Raw genomic sequence first — 9,837 nt, 5'->3', positions numbered from 1 at the left:
CATTATCACCGCATTTGGAGAAAATATGTTGCGTGGTGTGAGGCCAGGAAGGCCCCCACGGAGGAATTTCAATTGGGTCGATTCCTACATTTCCTGCAAACAGGATTGTCTATGGGCCTCAAGTTGGGGTCCATTAAGGTTCAAATTTCGGCCCTGTCGATTTTCTTCCAGAAAGAATTGGCTTCAGTTCCTGAAGTCCAGACTTTTGTAAAAGGAGTACTACATATACAGCCCCCGGTTGTGCCCCCAGTGGTTCCGTGGGACCTTAATGTAGTTTTGGATTTTCTCAAATCCCATTGGTTTGAGCCACTCAAATCGGCGGATTTGAAATATCTTACATGGAAAGTAACCATGCTACTGGCCCTGGCTTCAGCCAGGAGAGTGTCAGACTTGGCGGCTTTATCGCATAAAAGCCCATATCTGATTTTCCATTCGGACAGGGTAGAACTGCGGACGCGTCCTCATTTTCTGCCTAAGGTGGTGTCAGCGTTTCACCTGAACCAACCTATTGTGGTGCCTGCGGCTACTAGCGATTTGGAGGATTCCAAGTTGCTGGACGTTGTCAGGGCATTGAAAATATATATTTCAAGGACGGCTGGAGTCAGAAAATCTGACTCGCTGTTTATACTGTATGCACCCAACAAGCTGGGTGCTCCTGCTTCTAAGCAGACGATTGCTCGTTGGATTTGTAGCACAATTCAACTTGCACATTCTGTGGCAGGCCTGCCACAGCCTAAATCTGTCAAGGCCCATTCCACAAGGAAGGTGGGCTCATCCTGGGCGGCTGCCCGAGGGGTCTCGGCATTACAACTCTGCCGAGCAGCTACGTGGTCGGGGGAGAACACGTTTGTAAAATTCTACAAATTTGATACCCTGGCTAAAGAGGACCTGGAGTTCTCTCATTCGGTGCTGCAGAGTCATCCGCACTCTCCCGCCCGTTTGGGAGCTTTGGTATAATCCCCATGGTCCTGACGGAGTCCCCAGCATCCACTAGGACGTTAGAGAAAATAAGATTTTACTTACCGATAAATCTATTTCTCGTAGTCCGTAGTGGATGCTGGGCGCCCATCCCAAGTGCGGATTGTCTGCAATACTTGTACATAGTTATTGTTACAAAAAAATCGGGTTGTTCTTGTTGTGAGCCGTCTGTTCAGAGGCTCCTACGTTGTCATACTGTTAACTGGGTTCAGATCACAAGTTGTACGGTGTGATTGGTGTGGCTGGTATGAGTCTTACCCGGGATTCAAAATCCTTCCTTATTGTGTACGCTCGTCCGGGCACAGTATCCTAACTGAGGCTTGGAGGAGGGTCATAGGGGGAGGAGCCAGTGCACACCACCTGATCCTAAAGCTTTATTTTTGTGCCCTGTCTCCTGCGGAGCCGCTAATCCCCATGGTCCTGACGGAGTCCCCAGCATCCACTACGGACTATGAGGAATAGATTTATCGGTAAGTAAAATCTTATTATTAATAACTGAATATAAAAACACAAAAACCCATAAACTATGGTTTATTAATAAAATAAATGTTATTGAGGTTAGAAATACTCTAGGAACAAAAAAAGGCCCAAATTCTGTGATTGTAGCTGTTTTGTAAAATTTTGGAAAAATACAAAACCAAAAGTCACAGCGTTTTTGCATAACCAAAACCAGACAACGAATTAGAAAACCAAAACCAGGAAAAATGGTCTGGTGCACTCCTCTAATCCATACACGGTCCAGGTGGCCCACACCGCATACCCTGCACCCATTATTTTCAATACTCACCGACTGAGCCCTGCTGCTGCAGACATCAATTAGAAAATGGCACACGGCCAGTTTCCCAGTGTTTGCGCATGCAATATTTTCCCGGAGATCTGCGCATGCACTCTAGACTCTTGGACAGCGCTAGGGTCCTCTGGTGACCCTAGTGCTCAGAGCTGCAGCCCTGTTGGCTAGAGAGGGGGTGCCCAGACTAGCCTACACACGGGCCTCCTCCTCACTAGATGCGCCCCTGAAGAGGTTGCGGTGCTGTTGGTGGGTCTGGGCGTCATGCGGTGAGTCCGTCTGGTGGCAAGTCTGGGTGACAAGTGGCATGTTTGGGCAATCCAGGAGGCCACCCTACATGCTCACGGCATCCATTCACCCTCACAGCCACCGCTGCTCTGTACACCAACCGCCACCCCAGACACTGTCATCCGGGACTCACTAGCAGTTGGTGTGGCTCCCCTATTTTAATTTTGGACTGCCCCAACTCTTCAACTGCCACTGCTCCCAACCGTTCTGATTTCAGCAGGATGCATGATGTCCATTTGGTAGTGGGGGAAAGCCCTGCAGCTGCTGTAGTGTTGGTCTTGCCCCCAGCATGACGGGAAATTGGAGCGTGACAGTCACAACCCTAATACATCAGCCACGTGGGACATGCATAGCGTGCTTGAGACCATGCCCCCTCTTCACACGCATATGCCTTTGAAGTCCGGAAACGGGTTTTCTGCATGTTGGTAGGTAATGGTATGCATACAGCATAGGGGTTTCAAGAAAAAATGTGTGCATGCACCATAGCACATAGCAAATAATCATTCAACAGTGCCAACATCGAAATTGTGTACAAGTACCCTGTGATTTAGGCCCAGGTATTTGTAAGTACAAGCTAATATAAGAATTCAAATTCTTGTATTATGTGTCAGGAGCACCACCTTGTGGTTAATTTGAATATTGCATTTAAGCAATCCAACATCAATACTTCCCAGTATTACGAAGTACAGTATATGGCTTACAACTGTCCTGTATCTATACATCCTGATGTAAAATATTGTTCATACTACTGTACATGGTACAATACTGTATGTCATTAAGTAACACGTACTGCTGACAACAGGTATTTTATAGCAAGCTGATTTGTGTATATACAGTAGGGCGGGGGTCACTCTTCAGTACACCCTTGCCATCAGCACACTGTAATGCTGTAACTCATCAAACTCATCAAACAAAGTACATTGCAAAACTGATAGACAGTAGCATTAGTAGGCAACAAGAACACCATGGGGGTCATTCCGAGTTGATCGCTAGCTGCCGTTGTTCGCAGCGCAGCGATCAGGCTAAAAATCAGCATTTCTGCGCATGCGTATGGCCCGGAATGCGCACGCGCGTCTACGGGTACAAAGCCCGTTGTGGTTGTGCACAGGTTCTAGCAAAGTTTTCAGTCGCACTGACGGGCGCAAGAAGATTGACAGGAAGGGGGCGTTTCTGGGTGTCAACTGACTGTTTTCAGGGAGTGTTTGTAAAAATGCAGGCGTGTCTGAAAAATCGCAGACGTGGCTGGGCGTTCGCTGGACGGGTGTATGACGTCAAATCCGGAATAGGCTGAAGTGATCGCAAGCGCTGAGTAGGTTCAGAGCTACTCAGAAACTGCACAAACTGTTTTTGCAGAGCTCGGCTGCACATGCGTTCACACTTCTGCTAAGCTAAAATACACTCCCCAGTGGGCGGCGGAATAGTGTTTGCACGGCTGCTAAAACTAGCTAGCGAGCGATCAACTCGGAATGACCCCCCATGTACGGAGTACTACGGACCTGCTTCAGTAAGGGCATGCAACTATGGAAAATGGAAAAAATTTACATAAACACATAATAAACATGTATAAAACCTGTCCCTGTTTTTGTTCTCTTTTTTTCCTTGTTATCAATGGGTCTTCATTTATAATCCACGTTCTGCACACATGATGGTGACTCTTATATACCCTGCTACCCCAGCCACACACACACAAATATATCGAGATCCGAACCCCTCTGAACTTCACGTGTTTTACACGGGTCCGAGGCAGCCTCGGGTCTTCCCGCCTTGCTCGGTTAACCCAAACGAGGCCGAACGTCATCATCCCACTGTCGGATTCTCGTGAGATTCGTATTCCATATAAAGAACCGCGCGTCGCCGCCATTTTCACTCGTGCATTGTAAATTGAGCGGAGAGGACGTGGCTACGTTCTCTGCCTGAAAAGCTCAATATCTGTGCTCACTGTGCTGCATTGTGGTGACCACCAGTATATTATAGTAGTACAGTATAGTAGGCCATTGCTGTATCTTGCAGCTCCGTGTCAGACTCAGTTCTAGTATCCTGATCAGTACTCAATATCTGCTGCATTGTTGTGTGACCAGTATATAGTAGTACAGAGCAGCATTTTGGTGACCACCAGTATATAGTAGTACTGTACAGTAGGCCATTGCTGTATCTTGCAGCTCTGTGTCACTTCAAGTATCCATATCTGTGCTGTATTGTTGTGAGCAGTATATAATAGTACAGTGCAGCATTTTGGTGACCACCAGTATATAGTAGTACTGTACAGTAGGCCATTGCTGTATCTTGCAGGTCTGTGTCACTTCAAGTATCCATATCTGTGCTGCATTGTTGTGAGCAGTATATAGTAGTACAGTGCAGCATTTTGGTGACCACCAGTATATAGTAGTACAGTACAGTAGGCCATTGCTGTATCTTGCAGCTCCATGTCACTTCTAGTATCCATAGCTGTGCTGCATTGTTGTGAGAAGTATATAGTAGTACAATACAGTAGGCCATTGCTATTGATATCATAACATTACTGGCATATAATTCCACACATTAAAAAATGGAGAACAGAAATGTGGAGGGTAAAATAGGGAAAGATCAAGATCCACTTCCTCCTAGTGCTGAAGCTGCTGCCACGAGTCATGGCAGAGACGATGAAATGCCATCAACGTCGTCTGCCAAGGCGATGCCCAATGTCATAGTAGAGCGCGTGTAAAATCCAAAAAGCAAAAGTTCAGTAAAATGATGACCCAAAAAACTAAATTAAAATCGTCTGAGGAGAAGCGTAAACTTGCCAATATGCCATTTACGACACGGAGTGGCAAGGAACGGCTGAGGCCCTGCCCTATGTTCATGGCTAGTGCTTCAGCTTCACATGAGGATGGAAGCACTCATCCTCCCGCTAGAAAAATGAAGAGTTAAGCTGGCAAGAGCACAGCAAAGAACTGTGCGTTCTTCTAAATCACAAATCCCCAAGGAGAGTCCAATTGTGTTGGTTGCGATGCCTGACCTTCCCAACACTGGACAGGAAGAGGTGGCTCCTTCCACCATTTGCACGCCCCCTGCAAGTGCTGGAAGGAGCACCCACAGTCCAGTTCCTGATATTCAAATTGAAGATGTCACTGTTGGAGGAATCTGATGGAGAGGTGGGTTGTTTAAGTCAGGCACCCGGGGAGACACCTGTTGTCCGTGGGATGAATAAGGCCATTGACATGCCTGGTATTTGGAATTTTTTCAACAGAAATGCAGACAACTGGTGTCAGCCGTGTGTTCCTTTGTCAAGCTCTAATAAGTAGGGGTAAGGACGTTAACCACCTAGGAACATCCTCCCTTATACGTCACCTGCAGCGCATTCATCAGAAGTCATTGAAAAGTTCAAAAACTTTGAGTGACAGCGGAAACAGTCCACTGACAACTAAATCCCTTCTTCCTCTTGTACCCAAGCTCCCAGTGCAAACCACACCACCAACTCCTTCAGTGTCAATTTCCTCCTTAGACAGCACCGCCAATAGTCCTGCAGGCCATGTCACTGGCAAGTCTGACGAGTCCTCTCCTGACTTGGATTCCTCCGATGGATCCTTGAGTGTAACGCCTACTGCTGCTGGCGCTGCTGTTGTTGCTGCTGGGAGTCGATCATCATCCCAGAGGGGAAGTCGGAATACCACTTGTACTACTCCCAGTAAGCAATTGACTGTCCAACAGTCGTTTGCAAGGAAGATTAAATATCACAGCAGTCATCCTGTTGCAAAGCGGATAACTCAGGCATTGGCAGATGTGTTGGTGTTAGACGTGCGTCCGGTATCCGGCGTTAGTTCACAGGGACTTAGAGAATTTCTTGAGGTAGTGTGTCCCCAGTACCAAATGCCATCTAGGTTCCACTTCTCTAGGCAGGTGATACCGAGAATGTACACAGACGTCAGAAAAAGAGTCACCAGTGTCCTAAAAAATGCAGTTGTACCCAATGTCCACTTAACCACGGACATGTGGACAAGTGGAACAGGGCAGACTTAGGACTATATGACTGTGACAGCCCACTGGGTAGATGTATTGCCTCCCGCAGCAACAACAGCAGTGGCGGCACCAGTAGCAGCATCTCGCAAACGCCAACTCGTTCCTAGGCAGGCTGCGCTTTGTATCACCGCTTTCCATAAGAGGCACATAGCTGACAACCTCTTACGGAAACTGAGGAACATCATCGCAGATTGGCTTACCCCAAATGGACTCTCCTGGGGATTTGTGACATCGGACAACGCCACCAATATTGTGCGTGCATTACATGTGGGTAAATTCCAGCACGTCCCATGTTTTGCACATACAGTGAATTTGGTGGTGCAGAATTTTTTTAAAAACAACAGGGGCATGCAAGAGATGCTGTCGGTGGCCCGAAGAATTGCGGGCCACTTTCGGCATTCAGCCACCGCGTGCCGAAGACTGGAGCACCAGCAAACACTCCTGAACCTGCCCCGCCATCATCTGAAGCAAGAGGTGGTAACGAGGTGGAATTCAACCCACTATATGCTTCAGAGGATGGAGGAGCAGCAAAAGGCCATTCAAGCCTATACATCTGCCTATGATATAGGCAAAGGAGGGGGAATGTACCCCCTCCTTTGCCTATATGACTCAAGCGCTGTGGAGAATGATTTCAACGTTGTGCAAGGTTCTGCAACCCTTTGAACTTGCCACACGTGAAGTCAGTTCAGACACTGCCAGCCTGAGTCAGGTCATTCCCCTCATCAGGCTTTTGCAGAAGAAGCTGGAGACATTGAAGGAGGAGCTAACACTGAGCGATTCCGCTAGGCATGTGGGACTTGTGGATGGAGCCCTTAATTCGCTTAACAAGGATTCACGGGTGGTCAATCTGTTGAAATCAGAGCACTACATTTTGACCACCGTGCTCGATCCTAGGTTTAAAGCATACGTTGTATCTCTCTTTCCGGCAGACATAAGTCTGCACATGTTCAAAGACCTGCTGGTGAGACACTTGTCAAGTCAAGCGGAACGTGACCGCCAACAGCTCCTCCTTCATTTTCTACCGCCACTGGAGCTGCCAGGAAAAGGATCAGATTTCCAAAACCACCCGGTGGCGGTGATGCAGGGCAGTCAGGAACGAAAACTGACATCTGGTCTGGACTGAAGGACCTGCCAACGATTACTGACATGTCGTCTACTGTCACTGCATATGATTCTGTCACCATTGAAAGAATGGTGGAGGATTATATGAGTGACAGCATCCAAGTAGGCACATCCAAGTACGTATACTGGCAGGAAAAAGAGGCAATTTGGAGGCCCTTGCACAAACTGGCTTTATTTTACCTAAGTTGCCCCCCCTCCAGTGTGTACTCCGAAAGAGTGTTTAGTGCAGCCGGTCACCTTGTCAGCAATCGGGGTACGAGGTTACTTCCACAAAATGTGGAGAAGAGGATGTTCATCAAAATAAATTATAATAAATTCTTCCGTGGAGACATTTACCAGCAATTGCTTCCAGAAAGTACACAGGGACCAGTGATGGTGGATTCCAGTGGGGACGCATTAATACTCTGTGAGGAGGGGGATGTACACATTGAAAGGAGTGAGGAATCGGAGAATGATAATGAGGTCGACATCTTGCCTCTGTAGAGCCAGTTTGAGCAAGGAGAGATTGATTGCTTCTTTTTTTGGTGGGGGCCCAAACCAACCAGTCATTTCAGCCACAGTCGTGTGGCAGACCCTGTTGCTGAAATGATGGGTTTGTTAAAGTGTGCATGTCCTGTTTATACAACATAAGGGTGGGTGGGAGGGCCCAAGGACATTTCCATCTTGCACCTCTTTTTTTTTTATTTATCTTTGCATCATGTGATGTTTGGGGCCAATTTTTTAAGTGCCATCCTATCTGCCACTGCAGTGCCACTCCTAGATGGGCCAGGTGTTTGTGCCGCCCACTTGGGTCGCTTAGCTTAGTCATCCAGCGACCTCGGTGCAAATTTTAGGACTAAAAATAATATTGTGAGGTGTGAGGTGTTCAGAATATACTGGAAATTAGTGAAAATTATGGTTATTGAGGTTAATAATACTATAGGATCAAAATTACCCCCAAATTCTATGATTTAAGCTGTTTTTGAGGGTTTTTTTTTAAAAAAAACACCTGAATCCAAAACACACCCGATTCCGACAAAAATTTTTAAGGGAGGTTTTGCCAAAACGCGTCCAAATCCAAAACACGGCCGCGGAACCGAATCCAAAACCAAAACACAAAACCTGAAAAATTTCCGGTGCACATCTCTAATTGTAACCACACCATTTAAATAAAAAATGATAAAAATTCAGCACTCACCTAATATTAACACTTCAAACTGTAATTCATCTGAATTCAGGGAATGTTAGTTCCTAAATATTGCAATAGTGTGTTAAGACCAGACCCTTCACGGACATTCCCATTTGGTCAGTCCTTACACTGACTTTCCAAAATCTGAGCATTTCTCTCAGGCATCTTTTGGATTTTAAATCATACTTACCTACTCTCCCGGAAGCTGCGGGAGGTTCCCGTTTTTTGGGGTAGTCCCCCGCACCTCCAGAACAGTGGGCAGGTCTCCCGCATCCTGCTCGCATCCTAGTGATGCAGGCAGGATGGAGAGATAATCTCCCATATTCGCGGGTCTGTCTGGTGGGGACGGGGTTAAAATTACGCAAATCACGTTATTTTAGCCCCGCCCCCTTCCTGCGGACCCGTGAATCATGGCATTTTCCGATGTGGGGGTGGGGCCTCCTCTCCGTGGTACTAAAACCTGGGGTGTTAGTACTGCTTCCCAACGTGCCTGGCTGGTCACACTGTGATGTCTGCACCACTCTCTGTCCCTGTGTTGCAGCTCCTGGTGGCTAAGGGGATCTCTCCAGTCACTGGAGCTTCCTGCTGTCCTTCCACAGCTGCACCCCACTCCTCTAGTCAGCACTCTCAGGTACAAGCCAGCTCCCAGGCAGCTCTACTCACCCAGGTTTTAGTACCACGGAGTGGGATCTCAGGATTAAGAAGAAACAGCTATATGTGGATGATATGCGAAATTTAATCCTGGTCCATGTGAGTGGAAGTTATAAAGGGGACTAAAAGGCAGAATATCCTCTGGTGTTGCACTATTGTTTTCCCTTTTCTTTTATTTATAGATTTATAGATCTTCATCTCAAAAGGATGCGTGTATAATAAGTACAATATTTGAGTATTTCTGGGACTCTATTATTGTTTATGAGGTGTAAAAATTTATGGTAGCGCCACATGTCCTTTCTATTTGGTGTGAAAAATTTATTAAGAAGACTGTTTCCTTTGTGATTTTGGAATTTTGAAATTGCTTTGGAGGACGGCAACGGAGCACTACAATTTTACATCATTTACTGAGTGCCGAATCACCTGTGTCTGCTAATAAAGAACGTAATAATCACTGTCCGGTCCTTCATTAACATGCACCGGGTCACATGTGAAATCGTCCGGCTGGCTGTCCAGCAGACGTCGCATGCGAACGCACAAATCAGGCATATAGCAGATACAGTATGCACGCTTTGTCATGCTGATGCGGAAAATCATGCCGATCTCAGCCTAGTGTGTACCTGGCTTTACATTCCCCAACTAAGCACCTACCTATACACCCCCTACTAATGTCTCACCACTCTCATCCAAACTATGCTATAAACATTCACTGTCACTTCATTTAAATGCAGATGTGGCACCCTGGAGTAAGTTGTGTATGCCCCTTTAAATATAAATGACAGCGTTTACAAGCCTGATTCATTTGGATGGCACAGCGGGGTTAAAGGAACAGAATAGAGCAGGGTCA

This window comes from Pseudophryne corroboree, chromosome 1 (genome assembly GCF_028390025.1).
Source record: "Pseudophryne corroboree isolate aPseCor3 chromosome 1, aPseCor3.hap2, whole genome shotgun sequence".
NCBI classification, from domain to species: Eukaryota; Metazoa; Chordata; class Amphibia; order Anura; family Myobatrachidae; genus Pseudophryne; species Pseudophryne corroboree.
The sequence above is the reverse complement of the archived record's forward strand: the minus strand, read 5'-3'. Positions refer to the sequence as shown.